This window comes from Neopsephotus bourkii, unplaced genomic scaffold (genome assembly GCF_033783945.1).
Source record: "Neopsephotus bourkii isolate Nb327-2 ecotype Australia unplaced genomic scaffold, CSIRO-AGI_Nbou_v1 NB_1760, whole genome shotgun sequence".
In the NCBI taxonomy this organism is placed as follows: Eukaryota; Metazoa; Chordata; class Aves; order Psittaciformes; family Psittacidae; genus Neopsephotus; species Neopsephotus bourkii.
In genome coordinates this window covers 5783130-5805305 of record NW_026902234.1, presented here as the reverse complement: position 1 = coordinate 5805305, position 22176 = coordinate 5783130, and the positions used below count along the sequence as shown (strand labels likewise).

Here is a 22176-nt window from a genome sequence, read left to right as displayed (position 1 = left end):
AGCTGCAGCAGAAGCTGGGGAGTGAGGGGCTTCTCCTGCTGGGACAATGAGAGCCCTTGTGGGAAGGGTCCATCACAGAACTCAGCTTTGTGTCCTGAAACATCCCATGGATGGTTTATGGGCCTGAATGCCATAAACCAGAGGGATGAAAAAAGCAGCTAAGCTGGTTAAGTGCCCAGGTGAGCTCTTACCAATGTTCCTCTTGGCTCTGCACAAGCCAGCCTGGAGCAGTCCTGCAGCTTTGCAGAGGAGCAGGTACCCAACTGTAGAGTAAACGGAGATTCACACCTCTTCTGCAGCCCGTAGATTTTTCTTTTTTTTCTTTTTTTTTTAAGATATAACCTCCCCCAACCTATTAGATTTTATTAATGAAATTATTGCATTTCTATACATCAGCATTTGCTTTCCTAAAAAGTTGATCTGTAGAAGGCAAAGTTGTCTCTAGAGCTCTTCCTGTACAGAAGGATAGATCAGGACCAAAGCAGGATCAGAGCCAGACAGCCAACATGTCTGGGATCTGGTGTCATTTTAGGGTTTGTTGTGATGATGCACAGAGTTGAATCCCCTAAAAACATTTCAGCATGCAAGGCAGAGATAGCTTTTCTATCTGCACTTCCCTTTGTTCTGGTCTTTTCAATGCCATGAGACCTTTATTTTTATAAACCTTTAGGTTTGGCAACTATTGAACATCTGCAGGTCCAAGCTCAATTGCAAACCATGGACAATGCTCACGGTTCATGCAGGTACTCAGAAAAACGCCTTCTTCTTGATATGCTTTTGAAAGGAGCACATTCTTTCTAAAAGATAGAAAGAATCACTGCTGTCTGCTGAGCTGGAGACAAGTTTAGTGCAATCACAGATCGAAGAGAGGTGTGAACCTCTCATCTCCATCTCGACAGGGTGCTTTCAGGAATCGTTAATGTTTGGTGCCCCAAAATCAAATGGCAGATTTGTTTACAGAAGTGTTTTCCAAGAGAGGCTTGGGTTACACTCAGCAGCTGCCCCTGTCGCTGGTGCTGGGCATACCTTGCGTGTCTGGGTGATTTATCCATTTGAACTGCTTTCCACAAGGCTCTCGCTTGGGAGGCAGGAGCGTGCTCCAGCATGGTGGAGGAGCTGTATAACAACAGCTGCAACAGATGGCTTCAGCTCTTGTCTTGATTTGGTGTGCCCTGCCAAAGTAGAGCCAGTCGCGTGCGCTTGTGCACAGCTTGATGGATGAGGGATAACACGAGAACATTTCTTGACTGTAAACGAAGAGGAATAATGTGGAGATAAACTGGGAGATCTGGGGAATGAGGTGAAGGGGGGAAACTGCAGATGTTTGGAGGAAACACCTGTTAATCCCAGAGGGGAAAGAAGTGGTTGCAAGGATGATAAGGAGGCAGAGATGGAGAGAATTAGCTTGTGGGTTTCATAGCTTGAATGAGGAGGGGCAGTTGGCAGAGCACACTGCTGACACCACAGGTGCTTGGGGCAGAAAGGAGGCAGGGGAGAGATGTGGTATGCCAGCTGTAACAGCCAAGAGGAAAAGAGGTGGTGGAATATGGACAAAAATGCAAAGGAAATGATGGTAATGTTAAGATGGTCCAGTATTACATTGGATGATTGTTTTATGCATGTACGTACATATGCAAATTCATGGTCAGGAGATGTGCAAAAGCAGAATGCAGATTTTGCATGATAAGGACTCTAATCTCACCATCCTTCAGTATCTTGTGTAGAACAGGGACTGATTTTGGTTTTGTCTATTTTCCCTCCAGTGAAAAACAGATACATAGGTAAATTGTGGTCTGTTTACCATGACCATTCTCGATGCACAGAATTATACTTCTTCTATTTTATAATTCGGTACAAAAGTAAAACAGGAACAGTATCAGTTAGCTTGGTGTATCTTTTTAAAGCATGAAAATGTCACTGTGGTTTGGGGTTTTCTCACAGAAATCTGAAAATCAGAGAGCTCTTTGTGCATTTTGATCAGTGTGTTAACTGAAACATGGCAAAGACATGCCACTTCCTGGTTCAGCATGCTTTCATTTTGGTTTCTGCCCTGCAATGACTTAATGGCTAAACATGTCTGTTAAGACTTTTAATGCATGGCTATAGAACTTACTATTTGTCTTAGAATCTTTTTGGAAAAACCTGAACAGCTCTGATGATGATGGAAGTAGCTCTGATGTTTAGCTGAGGTACCATAAAAGCTGTCCTCCTGGTAAATGTCCTGTTCTCTGCCAAACTTGGCCATAAAATTAGGATGCCTGTTATCACACATATAGCTTTTTCAGGCACCACCAAAATCACTGTGTGCTCTCATAAAAGACATCACTGAAACAGATAGAATATTCATACAATCAGATGAAGAATTTTTATGTTACGGATGAGAAAAGAGGCAAATCAGTGACTCAACAAAGACAGAAAACAAGCATTTGAGGCTCATCACAGTCACATACAGGACCTGGGTAAAGGGAAACAGTAGGTGTCAGTTTTGACATTAATTTTGGCACTTGTGACATGGCTAATCTAGGCTCTAGAGTGAAATTTTTCTCATTGTGCTAAATGGCCTGAAAGGAACGTGGTCACACTGTGCTGCACTTCTATCAGCAATGCAACAAACCACTAGCAAAGATTGAGTTACCAGTTATGCAGCTGATGATATCTCCAGGGGAAGGATATACACCGTACCGCCAACAGCTGCTCTTTATAAACATAGCTTTTTAATATTGCTGGGCTTGTTGCAAATTGCACACAATGGCTTTCAGCAGGCTAACCTGAGCCATGAGGCTTACACCAGGGCAATGCCAAAAAGGGAGGACACAGCCCTATTCCACAGCGTGCAGAGGTGATAGAAGGCTTAAACTTTTTGCACACCGTGTTAGATTTACCATCACTGCCAGCTGCATTAAGCCTAGTTTCTATTGCTGAGCTGTTTTGGGAAGTGCCTTTGAAGGTAGTGTAATGTCATACTAGTCTTACAACTGAAGTCCTACTTAATATGTCCTAAGAACAGCCTATTGTGATATAGTGTGTCCCACCAGACAATTTTGGGGTGCTTAAGCACCTCTGCTTGAGACCATGTGCTTGCCATCCAACATGAACCTTGAGGCCAAAGACATAGGGACAGGGTTATCACAGCCAGGCTTGGGGCTTCTTGTTGGACAATGTGTTGCTTCCAGAAGTATCCTTCTAATGGCTATGGAGGTCTGGGAAATGCTTAGTCCCCTGGAGGTCGGTGGGTTTTACAATCTTGGTGTGTTTTCCAGATCTTGTTCCCAGCAGTGCTCTCTCTCATAGTTTCCCCTGTAAGTGGGAAACCTGAGCCCCCAGGAGCTTAATTTGATTTTTTTTTAAGTGCCTGGCACTTACAGCTCCTCTACCCTTCAGCAGGACTTGCGCGCCCTTGCCAGGTTTGATAAAGTGGATGTGAGTGTCATGTCCAAGGTCACACAATGAATCAATGCCACAGTTGGAATTATTATTGCTTATTATGGGTGGGCTGGCAATTACACCTATGCTTAAGGCAATCTACAGCTTCTATTACAAAAGTTTGCATGCCAAAATAAAACTGTTTAGACTGAAATTCCTTATCCACACAACCACCCTTGTACCTGCGGGCAAGGGAAGCAGGCTGGGCTTTTGCTTGCTTGATTTTGCTCATGGCTGTTCCTGACTCTTGCTGCTGGGGTTGCAGTACTGCATTTCTCTCAGATAACAGCTGTCTCCTGAGGAAACACCTCTCTTCTAAAAGGAGTCCTGAAAGTTTCTTTTGCACATGTACTCATACTCACTGGTGGAGTTGGGTACAGTGAGGTAAAGACATCAATTCAAACAGGCAGGTAAGCGTGCAAATGGGACACCAGAATTCAGTGCTACTGGGATTGCTTCTCTCATATGCTTTGAATTCAGGCAATCACTTGGATCCCTTTGTCACTGCAACCCATAAATAGTTGTATTTCAGCCTGTTGTTAAGTGAAGCCTGCTTAGCTTTATCAGGATTTAATATGCTGGATCATGAGGGTAGATTTAGTTTTGGATTGAAGAAGTCTTAGCATGATCCAAAAACAGCACCTACAGCAGCATGAGCGAGTATTTCAGCCAAAATGGGAAAGGGCAGAGGTGGGGCCATGAAACAGCTGCTAAGAGCAGTGGCCTTTTGTGAGCTGGAACATTTGCTGGGCAGATAAATGGAGGAGTGAAGAAGAAATTATTTCTGCTTTTCCAAACTTGTTTGAACTCTGAAAATACATCCAGAGCTCCCCCTCTGGATAAAGAGGCACCATCCAGTCCTCTCTGTCCTCAGGGCATTTGTCAGTGCTGTGTCACTAAGATATGGGGCTGTGAAGTAGGGACAGAAACACAGCGGTGCAGAGTGAAGACTGGATTCGTCTCCCTCAGTGTGAGTGGCTTTAGAGGTCTGGGAGACTTGGGTATCTGAATCTTCAAACTAGGCCTCATCTGCATCACTTACCTGAATGTGGTATTTGTGCTGGGAAAGAGCTTTTCCCTGTTCTCTGAGCATCTGCCAGCCTCCAGGCCCCGGGGGTGCAAGACTGGGCATGAGATGGACCAAACACCCTGAGCGTTTGGGTTCAGAAATAGATGAGAAATTAATGGAAAGAAAAGGAAAAAAAAAAAAAAAAAAGAGAAAAGTCTATCAAGGTGATTAAATTTAGTTTGTGTCCCCAAACCAAAACCTGTGGGAATTCAGGAAACTGTTCTGGGAAGTATATATTCCCAAGCATGAACTACTGACCATTGCTGAAGGCAAGAAAATGGGCTAGGCTAACCTACATCTGGTCTACACAACACTTTTGTGCACATGACACACAGCAAGGACATCTCACGCTGAGTGGGGCACGTTTCACACAACTTCAGTCACCAGAAGTTAGCTGCCTGGTGTGAGTCATCTCTCCCCCTGTAGTCAGCAGCGGGAGACAGGCACCTCCACGCACCAAAGAAAGCCTGCAGATAACCAGCTTACTCGAGATGCCAGCTCTTGATGGCAAAAAGTAGGTGAGGTGAACTGCTGATGACAGCACCCATGGAAAACACAAAGGTCACAGGGCTCTGAGTGTTTCAGCCTGTTCTCAAGCCCGCATATATCTGCAGTGATGACATCTTCTTGGCGCTTCAGCTCAAAACACAGGGCAGGAGGGGAATCCAGGCAGAAATGGGGCCCTTGGGAATCACACACACAATTTGCTGCTTCATATGAAGGCAAACTCCAGATTGCCTGAGCTCCAGAGCCTGGGCACGGTGGTGGCAGTGAGGACAGCCATGCACCAGGAGGGAGCTGGGGTTGGGATCCTTCAGGAGCTACTCCATCCTCAGGATCTAGAGGTCACAGGTGTCCCTGGGGCTGCCACTGCTGTAGCCCAAATGCTGCCTGCCACAAACATTTTTCACAGGCACGGGAAGGACTGAAGTTATGCAATGCTCCTGGTGCCTCATGTGCCTTCTGGCAAAAGCTCTGTGCCTGCAGGCTTGCATAAGGGCCAGCATCTGTGCATGCTCTTCCTCCAAGTGCAGCATGGATGGGTTTGAGGTTTTCATAGACTCATCATAGAATGGGTTGGGTTGGAAGGGATCATAAAGATTATCTAGTTCTAACCCCCTGCCATGGGGTTTTACCGTTGATCCCTCACAGTGGGGATTTGCCTTGCCATTCTTTGCAAGTCACAGAAGATGCCAAAGCATCCAAGAAGGATGTATATCTTCAGGATAGCTTTAACAAACAAAAATCTCACCAGCTCACACCAGTACTGCCTTTTCTAAAGGAAGAGCTCTACTAACAGATGCTCAGGGGAATCTGACCTTGTTGTCCTGACATTTGTGCTCATGGTAGGTAGCACAGTGATTAAAACCACAATGTTGTTGAGCCTTTAATCTAATTTGGGGAATTTAGAGGTGGGTCCTGTACACACAGTATTGACTTCCAGAGACTTAGCAGCAGACCCAGAGGGGAAGAGAGAGCCTGTGGAGATTTTGCTGGAAGTCAATATTTTGCAAACACTTTACCCTCAGGCCCTTGCAGTGAGGAAGATAGGATTAGCATTTGCTGTTATGAACTGGGGATTTGGCTGTGCTAGCAAGCAACCTTCTTCTCCTAGCAAGCCTGCTTCTCCTAGCCCTTTGCAGTGCCAGTTCACACCAGTACCTTTCAAATAAGACATTTGCACATTAAAAAAAGGACATGAAGTGATTGGCCAAGGGGAAACAACTTTGAACTGAAAGAGGGAAGATTTATATTAGATACTAGGAAGAAGTTCTTTACTGTAAGGGTGGCAAGATACTGGAACAGGTTGCTCAGAGTTGTGGCTGCCCCATCCCTGGCAGTGTTGGATGGGGCTTTGAGCAACCTGGTCTAGTAGAAGGTGTCCCTGCCTGTGGCAGGAGGCTTGGAACTAGATGAGCTTTGAGGTCAGTTCCAACCCAAACCATTCCGTGATACTATGAAACACAGGACAGTGGGGGCAGCCAGCTCTACAGGACGTTCTCTCTTTTTTTTCAGAGAGAAAAGCAGTAATGCTTATGTAACAGATCTGTAAACCACATTCTCTAGTAGTTACATGAAGTGTGCTGGGAGTCCACATCTACCCCAGTGTTTACACTAGGTCCAAATGTGCTCTGTAATTGGGTTGACACCTGAGGATTAAACATATTGTTAGTGCTCAGTACATACTGGACTGGGGAAGGGGACAACAGTCTTTTATCCAGGTTGTTTCTACAGCATCACCCAGACCTTGGAATCATGCAAACAAAACAATTGGCTAACATGAAAAAGTTGAGGCTTTCCAGACCTGTCCAAACATATGTCCCAACTACCACATTTTTGCTGCTTATACAGCTCCTCATAACTGTTTATTGTTCTGGGAAATGCAAAAGGGCTGTTTACACAGCAGTTAAAGGAACATGTGGCAAAAGGCCACCAGATTTATGATGAACACTGTTTTCATCAGGAATCATAGAATCTGTGTGACTCTCATCTCCCAAACCTCTCTAGGCCATGCTCCTCATCCACAGTGCTTGGAGGCTGGGCACTTCTGCATAGACAAAAGGAGATGTGTGAAAGTCATTTGTTCCAAGAGACTTAACTCAGGCTGTCAAATTACGTTGCTTGGCAGAGGCTGAGGACATGCTGTTGTGAGCTTTTTTACTTTAAGATGAACCTTTCAGATGCCAGCTTCTCATTGGTTTGGAGTTAAAACCATAAAACCTGACTGGGCCCCATGTCAAGCCATAAATCAGTTTGTCATGTCAGAAAGCCTGGCACATGGTTCGTGTTAGTTTCCAATCTGCACAGCTTGACCCATGCTTGTTATCCAAGTGAACTGCTCAGAGACAAGCTGGGAGGTGACACTATCTCCTAGAGACTATTGCTTAACCAACACTCTGAAGAGAGGGAAGAAGGAGATAAAGGGAATGGAGGGGTTCTTCAGGACTGTAGATGTAATAGGTAAATCCAGCAAAGAAATTAAAGCCCCAGGGTGAGTAGTCCTGCTTCAGCCAGGAGGATGAACTACATGCAGTCTCAGTGCAACAGCACATGAAGTACCTTCTTCAGAGGAGCATGCTGCTGTGTAAAGGGCTGCCATTTGCCTGCACATGGATACTGCCAGAAGCTATTTCTTCACCTCCCTGTCTTAAAGAGAGGTTTTCTTTTTTCCTCCCCTTAATAAAGTACCTTAAAATAGTTCAAATCATATCTAGGACTGTGTCTCTGCTGCAACTTTCTCTGCAGAAGTACATAGAAATGCAGAGATGGATCCAATATTGGCAAACTGTATAGGCAGGTTGCAATCCCACCTCTGCACTGAGCTTTGCCTGGACAGATTTTCCTCCAGAGCCAGGAAAACACTGCCTACGTGAGCTGCTGGAAGAGTTTTTTTCCACCTCTAATCCGTTTCTCCTTCCATATATGACTGTCCCCTTCACCCAGAATCACACCTGCATTGAGGTAGGAAGGGAGTCCTGAGCAAGGGGCTCTCTCCTGAGCTATAGCCCCACTACCCATGCAGATTTATTTTGTGACCTCAGGCTAGTCTCTAAAGTTGCTATCTTTTCTATTGGGATAGCACTGGCACTACTGCTCTCCACATGAAGTAGTGAAAGGCTAAAACAAGACAGAACACGAGGCACAGGCCCTCCTGCAACAAGGCTGTACACCTGGGATGGACAAGCAGACAGATGGACGAAGCAGAGCTGGAATATGTTACACCCACAGAGCAGTCGGCATTCCCTAGGGTGTTTTCTGTCAATGCCAGAGCCCTGGCAGATAATCTGATTGAGATATGAGAGTTGCTCACAGCTCAGCCAAAATATCAAGCCCTGAAGTATTGACACCTCCTTAGGGTCCCTCACAGGACCTCCATGTAGCAGGTGAGTGTATTTTAAGGTCAGGCTCTCAAGTGGAGCAGAGTGAAGAGCTGGCACAGCTCAGGAGCGTGGCAGTCCCTTCCATCGGGTGCCCTGTGTTGCTTTCACTGTGATGCCTTAAAAGGCTGGTAGCACTCAGATGCTGTGGTCCTTATCTCTTGCTGATGGCTGGTACTTTGGAGATACTATATTTATAGCTCACCCGAGGCACAAATGCCTAACTGTCTAATTGCTGAACACATAGTTTGGGCAATCCAATAAAGCAGCAAGTCTGTCCCCGTCCTCTTTCGTTCACAGGCTGACAAGCAGAGGCAGCATAGAGCTGCAACAAGGTAAGGCAGTGCCTTGTTTTGGTTTTCATTGTCCTTTGGGCCCTTTCCTCTTTTTAGCCTTTCCCTTTGCAATAATTTCTCAGGGTTCTGTGTAGACACCCTGAGGGGAGCGCTGCTTTCTTATAAGAGTGGATTTTAAGCTGTTTGTTCCCTGGCTGATGCCAGGGCACACACAGAGCGCCTCTCTTTGTATTTCCAGTCTGCTGTTGGGAACCAGGTGGTAACTAACAGCTGCTCTTTAGTTTCTGCACTAATAATACTCTGCCAGGTTTTCATGTTCTCAAGGAACACAGCTATGTCTAACTAGAGACTTTCCTGGTTTGAATAGCAAACTCAATGACTCCAAGCAAGAAGCTTTTAATTAGGTTTGTTTGTGTTTTTTCTTCCCTTTATAAGCATTTTCTTCTTTATGATGACTATTTGGAAAATGAATAGATAGTGGGGAAAAAAAAGAGGACAGAAGGAACACTTTAGTGTTTTCCCCTCTTTCAGTCTATTTCCTAATGGCCATGAAAGAAAGAAAGGCAAATTACAGGAGATGCTTGCTGATTTCATGTTTCAAACAATTACTTGTTATGGATTACAGCAGCTGTGGGAAAATGGAAAAGAAAGAGAAGTTACTGAAACGTAACTGTGTCTCAAAGCAGGAATTCATCAGAAGTATCCTGTAAAATAGCTTTAGGAATAACTGCCGAATGCCAATTATCAGGCTATTGTTACATTAAATGACTTTTAAACTCATCTTATGAGAGCATTAATTTTCAAATGAAGCCAATGAAAGAAGACCTCTTTGGAAAAATAAGATTGTTTGTGCATGTGTGTACATTTGTTTGGATGCATTTACACATGCATTTTCAATATAAACATTCTTATAACAAAAGGCTTTTTAATCCAAAGATCACGAAGTATGACACAAAGGTAAGCAATACAAATTTACTTTTAGCCGGAGAACTGAAGCTATCACATTTTGCACCAGAGTTTGTTTACTATTCCATTATTTAGGAAATTAAGTGAAAGAAGGCTTTTTTCCAAAATGCTGAGCAACTATTGCTGCATGGGCTTTGACAGGGTTGTGGGTCCCTGGCACCCCTAAGGAGCAGGATTCCTTACTTCTGACCCAAAGTCAAAGGTAGTAGGAAATGTCAGCTCACTTAAAAGAGTTTGGGACTGGGCTCAGTCCCTAAGCGAGGATTTCAAAGGCAAAAAGGTAGGTCCTTAGTTGACCTGAAGCTGACAGAGAGCCACCATCTTATTCTGAGAGCTGTGCCAGCTACTGATCTGTTCGATGGACGTGGAGCAATTGGGTCTGATCCCAGGGCTGTCTCTTGGGCTCTGTCGTGGCAACACATGCAATACACTCAGCAATGCTCCCGTGGCAGGTGCAGCACTGGGGCTGTGTCCAGGTCATTAAACTCTCTTGGCCTCTGAAATCAAGTGGCCACATCCAGAACATCTTGTAGGGACACGATTTTCTCCCAACCCATGTTTTGGAGGGAAAGGTGCAGCCAGGTCTGGGCAGCTGACCAGCGTGGTTGATTGAGTCTCAGTGCCTGGGAGCATCCATGTTTAATTTATGAGCATAGACATGGCCACTGATGGTGCCCTCACATGTCCAACTTCAGCTACGATAGGGGCTCAGTTCCATGCTGGATATCCTCAGTTAACATCTTTCTGGCTGAGCTGTCCAGACTTATGCTGGTGGGGGCTGTGTCAGTCAGTATGATAGCGCTGAGACAGCACACTTAGGAACAAGCTCACTCCACCTTTCATGTGAAGAACAGCACAAAACTTAACTGGAATAAAAAGCAATATAAAATACCCAATCATCTGCACATGCCTATCTTATCTTGGGGCTTACTCTCCCTACATAGATATCTTGGAAGGCTTAATGTCTTCAGACACTGCAGCCAGCGCCTAGACTGTAGTCTGCTCTGTTCAGATCTGCACAGAGCTCCGATCTCCTGCTCCCCGGCACTGGTGAGATGAATTTTGTACATTGGCGTGGAGCCCAAAGGTAGTGTGTCCCACCACAGAGCACAGCATTAACTATTAGTAAGCCACCAGTGGGAGCTGGCAGCTACCTTAGCTGGACCTACTGCTCCGCTCTGTTCGTTTCTTGCTATTAAGCTAAACTGATGTGCCTGCACAGTAAACTGTGCAATAAAGAAATTATGTACAAAACCAATATCTTTTAATAGAGTAGTGTCACTTCTCCCATACTAGAACTTTTCTCATGTCCTCAAATTCTTTGTCTATCATCCAAACCTCAGGCTAAAACAATAAAAATAATAAAATCATTCTGGTTGGGCACTTAAAGTATTGCCACTGGTGTATTAACAGTATTCCCTCTGAAAAACAAGAAGCAGATGCAGCATTCCAATCATGTGCAGCAAAACATTGGGGTATTTTTAAAAAATTACATTGGCCAAACATGTTTAGCTTGAAAAAATGCAGGAACATGTGTAATAATGCAGTGTTTTTTTCACTGGATTTGAATTTAAAAGTGAAATATAACAAAAAGACCCAAAGCCTCATTCCCAAAGTGAAGCCATTTTAAAAGCAGTCTTTCCAACAATAATACTTTTATCTTACCTACCATTTGAAATTATGATTAATGGATGAATAACTTTACTTTTCCCCTTCCAAACAGCAAGCCTTCAGAACAAGGCAGACCTTTGATTGCAGCTGGCAAGAGGCTGGGAGGGGGCAGACTCATTCAAATGCTTCTTTAAAGCAGAAAATGTAAAAGGCCATTTTACAAGGAAGAAATCCAAAGGAGGAAGGGAATGTGAATACTGACTTGGGGGTGAAATCCTGTCCCCACTGAAAATCAATGGGAGTTTTCTCAGAAACATCCACTGACTTCAGCAGAGCTCAGATCTCCTCCTTTTCCTTCTGATTTTGATAGTGCCAAACTTGTGTAAATTTTTTACCACCGAAGCGCATTTTCACATTTCTTCTTGCCAGTTTTCCTTTTTTGTAGCTGTGTGCTGTCTAACCAGGGCACAGGCACTCTGACACAGTTGTTTTTCAGTGAGATGAATTATTACTGCTTGCAATACCTCAGGCTTTATATCACAGTGAGTACAGTTTCATGCTGATAAATCTGAGGCTGTTTCAACAATGTTCATCACCTAATGCTGATTAGCTGTGAGAAGCATAGGGCCTATTACACAGAGTCCTAGATTTTCTGAAAGTAGTTGGAGCAATCCTGCCTGGTTTTGCTCATCTATTATGACACAAATGTGGAAGGAGCACTACACATTTTAAAGGGATCCATCAGCTTCATAAAACTCATAACGTTTCTGCTGCAGGTTGATCTCCTGTCTACAGTTAACACGTGCCACCAAGAAGTAGTGAAACTGAAAGAGTTACAAGGAAAGATATTCCCCCCCAGTTCCACTTTATATTGTCAGTAACATTCTGTGTGAAGCCAGTTGTGCAGCTTCGCTTTTATAATATTATTTCCTGCTGCCTCTGTGAAACTTTCTTATTGCAACAAATGAGAGGAAAACTCTCCTTCAAAAAAGGAAAATAAGTACACTATCAAACCGCATTGTCATGGAAGTAGAATGGGCACAGATGTGGGGACTGAAACTGTTTCACACACTTCATGAAACAAAGCCAGGGGGGTTCAGATCAGCAGATTCTCTGTCAAGCTTAACGGATTTTCACCGGAGTCTGACTAGAAATTTACATGCTTTCTGTGGAGGGAAGTAGGTAACATTGCCTAGTGCTCCTTTTTGGTAGTCTGCAGCTAGAAGAGCAAAGCCCAGCATATCTAGAGATTACCATATGAAAACAGGAATACCTGCAGTCCACAGATGCCACCACACAGAAGCCAATTATTCTGTTATTTGCTCCCTTTTTTGAATGCTGAATATCCTAATATCCTATGCATGAAGTCATCGATAGCAACACACCCCACAGCCTCCAGCATTGGATGCAGAAGGTGGCAGGACACTCAAAGGGTTAGGACAGCAAATATAATACAGGGAGAGATATGCCAGTGCTGTATAGCATGGCACTCGTGGTGCAGAAAAACACAAGAGAAGAAGCTGTCAGAATAAACTCTATTTGTTGTAGCTTTCAACTTTCGGGTGTAAGCCCCATCTCAGTAATTCTCATGAGCACATGTTAAACACTCTGTTACATACTCATATTGCCCTTATCTCATAGCTCAGAGTATTTCTTCTCTGTATCCTTTTAGGGAAGTAGCACTTTTGCCTAATTCAGAAAGGAGAAGTAAGGGCCAGATCTGAAGGCACACTCAAGTGCTGAAGTGTGGTGAGGATTGGCAGGCTGCGAGACTCAGCTCAAGTTTGCAGTGACCCAGGGCTCCAAGAAATATGTCTTGGAGACAGACTCATCCCCCTCTTGCTTTCATCTCCCTTAAAAATCCTTTAGCCAGCATGAGTGACATTGTGTCCAGTTCTACTCAATTAAGCAGGGGGGAATATAGTGGCTGAATTCAGGTGTGAATTCTGCCTGGACATGATCTGCAATGATTTAGCTATTCAAAGTCAGGTATCTGTGTGAACTAAACATGTGGATTCCCTCTAGATTCAATGTGGAATGAAAAGCACATCTATAGGGTAATTCATTTCATCCTCAATAGGTGTCTAACAAATCACTGCTCACAGCCACCTCTCTTTCCTTATCTACCATAGATGGGTTGTTTGGGTCCGCTCACATTTGGTCAGTTAAAATGAGGTGAGATAGATGTCACTATAGGTTTTTTGCAAAGATTACACAAAGCATTTTGTTGCTCAAGGAACAGGCTTTGTTACCACAAGTCCCTGACTATGACCTGAAAACTCTCTCCTCTTTTTTAATTTTATGAACCAGGGTGCTTTAGTAATGCAGACTCTCTTGTAATAAGAAGTAGGCTGTGGTGACTTCTAATCTTTCTCCTTGGTCATTTTTACTTCTTGTATTTGTCTTTCTGTATGTTGCTGTGTTCTGGGGCATTCTCTGGACATTCATGAGGTGAGGCATCTGGGTGCTGTAGGAACTCCTGAAAGTCTGCTTCCAGGAGCAAAGTGGGATCAAGATCACAGAAAGTGTAGATGAATGGGAAGTGCTGCTGGTGGAAACAAGACCCATGTGGAAGTGTTTTGTTAGGAATTTTTCCTGTCTTGCTAGGGCTGTAATAGAGAGCAATAATCTAAAGAAATTGCTTTGCCTCTCAAAACAAAAGGCTATGAAAGAGTTTGCTCAGGAATGAAGGGTTATGAAAGAGCATAGAAATTTAGGATGAGACACTGAACTGGTGGTTTTCTTGATCATCCATTCTCATCTGCAGGGATAAAAGAGCACAAAACTATTTGGAAACTTGTAGCAGCAACAGTCTTTTCAGACAACATGACCTGAAAACATTTCCATCCAGTGCACCTTTTTGTGCAAAGCTGAAGGTCTCTGACAAATCTGAGATTGCAATGGAAACATTAAGAGTCTTTCACAGAAATCTTGAATGGAAAGAGGAGGTTTTGCATGGGATTGTTTCCCTGATCCTATGCTCTGCGTTAGACTTGTAGTCCAAATTATTTTCACTGAACTGCTTCAGCGTGACTGTGGTACCAATGACAGTGAGGATGCCAGTGTCTCTCATTTTATACTGACCATTTAAAACAACAAAAAGAACAGAACTTTCACTACTAGTGGAAGGTGCTTATGTATTTTGTTGGTTAGACAACCAATGGGAAAATACTCAATCACTATAAACAACCTATTATGAAAGACAATTAGAACTTCTTATCAAGACTGCTATTCATTTGTAAACTCTCTAACCCTCTATCTCATCAAATTCAGCAAGAGTTTTACTCTGAGGCCTCCGAGATTGGATGCAGAAGCATTTCTGAGCTTCTTGGTAATAATATTCACATTTCTTTGTAAACCACAACCTTAAATAAAGTTGTAGTGTTATTTGTAGAGTCATCTTACTTAAGTCCCACAGTTCAATAACTTGCAGATTCATAAGCTAAGGAGGATTTAGATTTATTAGTGTAATTAGTGTCATAGGATACAATTATTTGTTGCTGTGGAATACTGGTGGCTAAGCAGAGGACAGAATTATATGGACTTGATTACATGAACATAGTATATGATGTGCATAGCAAAAAGACATGTTGTTCTGCTTAAGAATATCTTCAGGCAGACAGAAACGAGGAAGACAGTGGTTGCAGATGTTGGAACCCCAGTACACACTTGAAAAACAACCAGCAAAACTGTTTGTTTCAAGGATCCATGTTCCACCATGTCTGAAGACCAAGGGACCACAGAATTACAAGCAACAAAGTATTCAAGAAAGAGGGACTAGAGTGGGCCAAAAAGGCTTGATCCTGACCCTGAGGAATAAAGAGTGCATGAGACAGAGGAACAGACTACATCAAGCAAACTACTGAAATCTCAGGAACAGGTTTTCTAAGGACATCCTTATGGAAAATAGCTAGATCTGTTTTACAGTCACGGTTCTCTGTAGAATACTTTTGCCTGAGTTAGAAACATTTTGGTTTATAAAGGAACTATTGGCCCTGAAGCCAAGTGGCTTTCGCACAACTGATGTCAATACTGTCTTACCAGGCAAAACGAGATGGGCACATCCACCCTCCTTTGAGCAGGCCAGCTTTTGGGCCTTGCTAGAGACTCCTTGCAAGAGCAATTAGGGGCTTTGGACTCAACCAGACCTGGGGCTGCACTTACAATTGGACACTGTGGGCCATCCTCTGCTGTGTTTGGACCAACACAAGCTACAGGTATAGATGCAGGAGGGGAAGGCAGAAGGGCCAGAGGAATGGGTGGTGCGGTCACCCTGAGATCTCTCTGTCATTTGAACAAGGAGGTTGCAAGGAGGTTGCGGTATGTGAGAGCAATTTGTTCATCCATCCTTTTCTCCTCAGCAACCCTCACTTTGCTTCCAGTGGCAAACTGCACAGACATCATGGCATGACTGGGCCACACTCTCCTACCATCATGAGCAGGAGCAACCAGCTTGCACACTGGGAATCATTTGGGTCCATCCACAGTCTTCCCTTTGTCCTAGCCATTCCTTTCCATGTTATCATTGCTTCCAACTGGAGTCTGCCACTTCTCCAAGTTGTTAATGTTTTTCCCCTTTGTTGAATTAAAGCAGCTGAGTTAGCTGAGACCTAGCACATGAAAGGCAGGGACACATGCAGCTTATGATGCCTGGAATGGGTTATGGTTTGATTATTCAAGCAGTTGTGCTGGCTGCTGGGAGAGGATTTGTGACCAGACTCTCAGCCCTGACACCTACAGCCATGCCTCCTTTCTCCCTTTTCTCCTTGTGCCTACAAATGCAAATGTAGGGTGGATATGCAGCTTACTAAAGGAAACAGCAAACAGCTCTGGGTCCAAGGCATGCTCACGTAGAAAGCCAGCAGGAGAAGCAGTGTGAGCATAGCTGTAGAAATGCTGTGGGCACCCAGCAGGGAAGCCTGCCTTCCTCCCAGGTCTTCCTTTGCCCTCTCCTGCAAGGGAAGTTTCTGCTGCTTGCCAGTGCTGTGTCTGATGCCAGACAAGCCACTGTCTTCCCCACAGTTTTTTCTGAACATCCACATATTAGGAACTCTTCCTTGCAAGTAAAGAGTCTGGATTCTTGGAAATCCTTCTGGATATAAAGAAGAGACAGCATCACTGTGGACTGGGTCTTCAGGGAGCAGCCTGGCAGGCAGGCAGTGTCATTAGGAATAAAAGAAAGGACTAGTGCTGCTTCATAATGTGATTGCTGATTCCACTTTAATGATCCAAAACAATTACTTATCTTCCAGCATGAGACTCATTACCTTCAAGACAAGCCATTGTTACAAACCTTTATTTCATTTTTGTTTGGATTTTATTCACATTAACACAGCACCTTCACTAGAGAGTCTTGTGTATATAAACTTGGCAGGGACAAAACACAGTCCATATGTCTATGAGGCTGACAATGGATGGTATAGTTTTTCAGCTCTATGTGAAGTGCTAGACATGAAATTCACGTCAGCAGCTAAATGATTATTTTAATCCTATTATTTAAAGGGCCTGAGCACTTATAGACATCAAACTAAGCACAGGATCAACAGGACCCTATTTCAAAGTGCACAAGCTAAGCTCATACTTTCAATTATATTATATGTCTGAACCTATGTCTCAGACCCTCTTGGCTTATCTGTAGTATATACAAACAGTAGTTGATCAGAAAAACTACTGTTGCCATACAGAAGGACCTTTCTGCAAAACAGGATGTCCCTAATCATATTCAGATTGGAGAGGGTGACTGTTTCTACTTGTATCAAAATATTAGGAGTCTGAAGTAATCTGGGAAATGATTTGCAAATGCATACTTCTTTTGAATACTGGGCAAGTTGAATGGTGTGGGAAATTTTAGGGCCAACATATAACCAGGGTACAGAAAGAGTCCTCAGGGAAGAGATGGTTGTAATAGGAAAAGCTAAATGGTTTTTTTCTTTGCTCCTGTGTTCACCGTGAGGAACTTGGAGAGCTTCCCACAGCAGAACACTTCATTATGGGGATCGTCAGAGTATCTATTTCAAGCTGAAGTGTGTGCAGAAGAGGTATGGAAAAAATAAAATTAATAGGAAGAAAATGTTAGAACCCAATGATGTTCACCCAACAGATCTAAAGAGACTCAAACATGAATTAGCTGAAATAATAATAGTGCATGGCCTCTCATTTAAAACAGGCTTAGTACTGATCATCTGAAAGTAGTTGATAAGGTGCCAGACCTTTTATATGGTTCCAAGAGAAACTGGGGAAATTAGACCCTGGTGAGTTTGGTAAATTACTAGAAATCACTATACAGGGTAGGAAGGAGGATAAATATGATACTTTGGGAGAAATTCCATACAGCTTTGTAAAGAGATACAGTACATTACTAATCCACCAGGTTCCTGTAAGATGGTAGGAAGCATGAAGATACAGGACAACTTCGGTTGGTAACATCTGCTTATTTGTACTTTTCCATGTATTCAACAAAGGCCCTCACCAAACACCCTTAAAACACATAAGCAGCCACAGAGTGAGAGGGAAGATCTTTGCATGTATTGCATAAAATCTGTTGAAAGATAAACAGGCATCTCTTATAGCAAAGAAAGATTAATAGGAGGTTAGTTTTGGAAATTCTACTAAGACTGAGAAGCAGAAGGATCTTAGGCAACAGCATGAGTGGGCACTGGAACAACATCTTAAACTGAATGTAAAGTGATGCGCACAGGGAAAAATGTAGGAGGAAACTGTGCAAGTTCATGGAAGTGATATTCAGTACGGATACTGCCTCCAGGTTGAGAAGTCCCTGAGCCAAAAGATGTTGGAGGCTGGGAAAGTATTGTGACAGACTGTTCTCACTTTCTTCCCAGGACACTTCTTAGTCCCTAAGAACAGGATAACAAGTTGCCAGAACCCTTCTGTTCAGTGATTCTCCTATTGCTATTGCTATGGCATGGTCCAAATACATACAAAATTACAGGTTCTACCTGACATTAGTCATCCTTTAAAGACATGAACGTGGACTGAAAAGTCCAGTCTGAACATCTTTCTTTCTTTCTGTTGTTTTATATCTATGTTGGACTGACAAAACTTACGTTCATTCGACTTGGGAGACAGTGGGGTCTTAATATTAACCCTTAAGGACAAACTAGACAAAGATCTACCAGTAATGAGTTCCATGTTGTCAGTCCTGCCTTGGGAATGAGTTAGGTAAGTTCTTGAAGTGTCTGCTAACTGCTCAGTTTTACAAATCTCTCTTTGCTCAGAAGCTTCCAAGGCCTCTGGCTGCCTGATAAAGGGAAACGGCAGTTACAAATGTTGCTGTTGGCTGTTTCTGGAGGGTCATAAAAGATGCCAGGGATGCAGGCAGAAAAAGAGTTAAGGGAAGCAGAAAGAAATTATTTACAGACAAATTTCTGGAGGAGAAGCCATGAGCAGTGGGAGGGGGAGGATTCTGGAAAGGAGGTTTGCCTAAAAACACTGGAGCGTGCTGGGAACGCTGTGGGGAATGTGAGCTGTTTTGTATGGAATTGAATGTCTCTTGTACTATCAGAAGCACAGAGCAATTAGCTTTTTGGAGCTATCACAGCGTGCTTGTTTCTTGTGTCTGATACAGGGAACAATAAATCATGATTATACTAAAATGAGTAAACCCTAAATTGAGGGGCAGTATTTGCCAATTCAGAAGACCAGCAATTACTGCAAGCTCTGTAGTAATTTGCCATCCCAGGTTCCACATGCAGGGGTAGGAAACCCAAAAGCCTCTTCCCATCTGTCCTACTTGGGGCCCCACACTGCAAACAAGCTGAATGTAGAGGAAAGGAAAGAAGCAACAGCTCCTCCACATACACCTCCACACTATCAGAGTTTAGAGTCATTGATTCTAAAGACCGCTCACCTCTTGTCAGAGATTGTCTCTGGATCCCAAAGCACTTCCAAAGATGTGCCACCAAGCTCTCTATCCTTGGTTACAGAAGAACAAACGAGTCTTACAGAAACACACTTGAATGTGACTCAGTTTCATATATCTTATTACACAGCAATATATTATCCTTCTGCAGATAACTTTGCCTATGCAAACCAGAAGTTCTTTGGTGCTACTGAGCCATGGCACCTTTTTCTAAATTCACTGAAGAAAATTGTTTAAGACTCTATGTGAAAACTATTCTAACACATTAAGAAAGCAAACATTCACACTGGTTTTGGCTAAGCAGCCTCCCAAAAATAAATCTTCCATCAACCCAGAGCTGACAGACTTTTATTTCATGTTAAGTTCCCCTATCTGCCTTGGCTGAGGAGGTTTTAATGGGTTGTCCAAAGGTATCTGTAATTCCTTCATCAGAATCTAAGAAGCTCTGTTATTTCTTACTTGCTGAGTATTTCTGCTACAGGATCTAGTTACCCAGGGGAAGAAAGGAAGATTGGAGTATTGCAAAAAGCTTTGTGACTGGGAGAGTGAATGGGGAGAGAAAATGCACACTAAGAAAAATCTGTTCACCCTTTGCATATTCCTTATATGCTTGGAGAAAACTATGTATTTGAGAGCATTTTGTAAGAGTGAAATTACGGGAAGTTTTAATATTGCCTGTCTATTATTTTAGGATCAATGAACTAAAATGCAACATCTGTATGGGTCTGTAGTACTTCCGAAGCGGTAATGCCAAAAATAGTTCTCCTAAATGCACCTTCTCATATTCAGTGGAAGCTTGTGTTACATAGGTTCCAGCATCAGAGAAGGATTTGGTGAATTCTGATAAAGTAACTTAAGTTTCCAGGATATAATCATGGTGGAAGGAATCTGCCAGTGTCTTAGCCATTTTCAAACCTAAGAGTGCAGTTTTCCATCTCCCCTGCACCCTCTCAGAGACATTAAATTTCTCTGCAACTCAAACTGGGGAAAAGTGAAATATTCCGCTTCCAGTTCTTTCCATTATTTTTCTTTGTTCATTCTATTCAGCCAGAAAAAGAGATAAGTACTGAAATGATAGCTATTCCAGCATCAACCCAGTAGCTGAAGTGAGATTTCTGAAGGATTAGTAAAATCATTGAGAAGCCCTGCTATGAAAATGATACGTTTTCCATCTTGTTTCCCATATGTGAGGTATCTCCTTCTCTACGTAGAATTAAACCTTTTAAAGCACACAGGCCACTGAAGAGCAAAGAATATACACTACGTAAATGCTACATATATGAGGAATACATAAGCCATAGGATATGATTCTAAATCACAGGATGGCATTGAATGGTACTTGTATTTTCAACCTTAAATTTAGGCACCCTGTTGGAAACATTGTCCTGTTTTCTTTGTGTTGTCTCCTCTGAAGCCTTGAAGAGGAGAACCAGTGAAGTAGAAGGGTGTGGGGGGAAATGTGAGTCACTTAAACATTAAATTTGCCAACAGTGAAATAAAGCCCCTGCCCTTTCTCTTATCTCCCTGACGATTAAGGAAATACAGTTTTCTCCCACCTGCCTCCAGTGGATTTGATGCTGGTAGAAAATAGAGTATATGGGGATTTGCCAGTCACTGATGAATATTTACCTGCCAGATAAAAAGGTGAAGTAAACAGGATTGGATCTACTAAAGGAGGATAAGAGGTCAGAAGTTCCCCCTGCCCTCCTTAGTAGTGTTGGTGGCATCCATCCACCACATCGTGGGATGAGGGAAGGAACTTGGTAACTCCCTCATCCCTTTCACAGCTTGATGTAGCCTTGATGTGGCTGCTGAGCACCAAGTCCCACAGTGAGCCCACAAATCACTGGGTTTTAAATTGTCAGAGGCTGTTCTGCCTTCAAGGAGTCAGAGATGTTAGATTAAATCAGAAAAATCATCTTATCTCCCCAAAGTAAACCCATGACCTGCCACAGTTAAACTAAACCATTTCAGCTGGAGCCAATATATATTTTAACTTGTAACAGCGGAAAACACTCGTATTCCAGCAGGTCACATTAAAAAATCTCAGGTAGAGTTGCTGCAGTGGCTGTCAAGGTACAGATAGGGAAATAAAAATATCATGGAAACTGAAAAAATCAAACAAGGAATATAATTGTTTTTTAGAAATGTTTGGGAATAAACTGACTCAATTAGCCCAGATCTAATCACCTTCAAGGCCTATTTTACTTCTTTGCACACACTTCCAAATTGGGTTTGAGCTAAGAACTGTAACTAAGATGGAAATTAATGATTATTGTTGTCACTGTGCAACAGTTTAAAGGAAAGATACATTATTATTATTACACTCTAACTAGTCATTTGTCAATTTGCTAACAACTCATACAAAAGCTGGGCTGTCCTGATCTCTATATTTACAGACAGTGAAACTGAAAAACAGAAAGGTGCAATGTCTTGGCCAAGGGCATCCAGCAAGCCAGTGACAGGGCTGAAACCCAAACAACAGCTCTTCCAAGACATAAGTGCAGTTCCATGTACCTCAAGGGCTCACTGAAAATTGCTCACTGGCTGGTTTAACTCATCTTCCAGTGCCAGTAAAAAGGCAAGGGAAGAGACAGGGATGTGTGGCTAGCAAGCGCAGCAGTTTTGATTTAAATAAGCTTTAACTGCCATAGAATCATACTTCTTAAGCCCACACATCCATGGCTGCTCCTTCAGGAAACAATGCCTGCATTTTGAAATGCAGCTGCAAAGGCTGCAGCAACAAACAGACCTACCCATGGGCATTGTTGTTTATCAAAATAACTCTCATTTCAAGATGAAAGGTTTTACTTATGATGGAAGAATTAGGACTAGCCATTCCCTGCCATTTCATTCTGTCTGCACTTTTGTAGACTTGGGGTAGCTCTTTGACTGACTAACACATTTCATCCCTATATCAAATCTGACTACCACTTGGCAGCACTAGAGGACAGTAAGCACAGGACAGGGTTCTGGGATAAGTTCGCTTTACAGAAGAAAGCTTTAGCTAACCCATATGGACACATGTACCACTGCCCAGACATATGGGAGGAC

General features: G+C 43.0%; 1 protein-coding gene across 1 annotated transcript in view; it reads left to right on the top strand.

Annotated features, from left to right (window-relative positions):
- Positions 1–8517: 8517 nt before the first annotated feature.
- FHL2 (four and a half LIM domains 2) overlaps positions 8518–22176 on the top strand; it is a 40077-nt gene continuing 26418 nt past the window's right edge. Inside the window, exon 1 of the mRNA XM_061377786.1 lies at positions 8518–8705. The gene's annotated coding sequence lies outside the window, so the exon portion shown is untranslated. The remainder of the gene's footprint in view (positions 8706–22176) is intronic.